The sequence below is a fragment of the Colossoma macropomum genome, unplaced genomic scaffold (assembly GCF_904425465.1).
Source record: "Colossoma macropomum unplaced genomic scaffold, Colossoma_macropomum, whole genome shotgun sequence".
Lineage (NCBI taxonomy): Eukaryota > Metazoa > Chordata > Actinopteri > Characiformes > Serrasalmidae > Colossoma > Colossoma macropomum.
In genome coordinates, this window is record NW_023494785.1 from 43,531,812 (window position 1) to 43,532,248 (window position 437).

Below are 437 nucleotides of genomic sequence, written 5' to 3' on the forward strand. Positions count from 1 at the left end.
AACTGTGTTTATCAACTAAATCCTGGAATTTCATAATAAAAATATTTTTTTTTAACATTTAAAAGAATTTGGTATTACTGCCACACATTTCCATAAGTCTAATAAAAATGACTCAATATACGTAAATAAAATGAGATTAAATGTCATACACCCTGATAGGCCACTTTATTAGCTCATTCTACCTTGTTTCTACACTCACTGTCCATTTTATCAGCTCCACTCTAGTTCAGACCGATTAAAACACGACGTGGGAGGAGTTGGATCAGATCCAGCCGAACCCCCTGGACTTTTGGTTCCGCAGTGAGGACAATCTCAGGACGTTTACAAAATTAAGGGTGGTGCACGTTTTGTATTTGTGTGCTTTGGCGACACCTACAGGCCGTGTGGCGCAACAACAACAATAATAAAAGCCGTAGTCACGTGACGGTCATGTTACT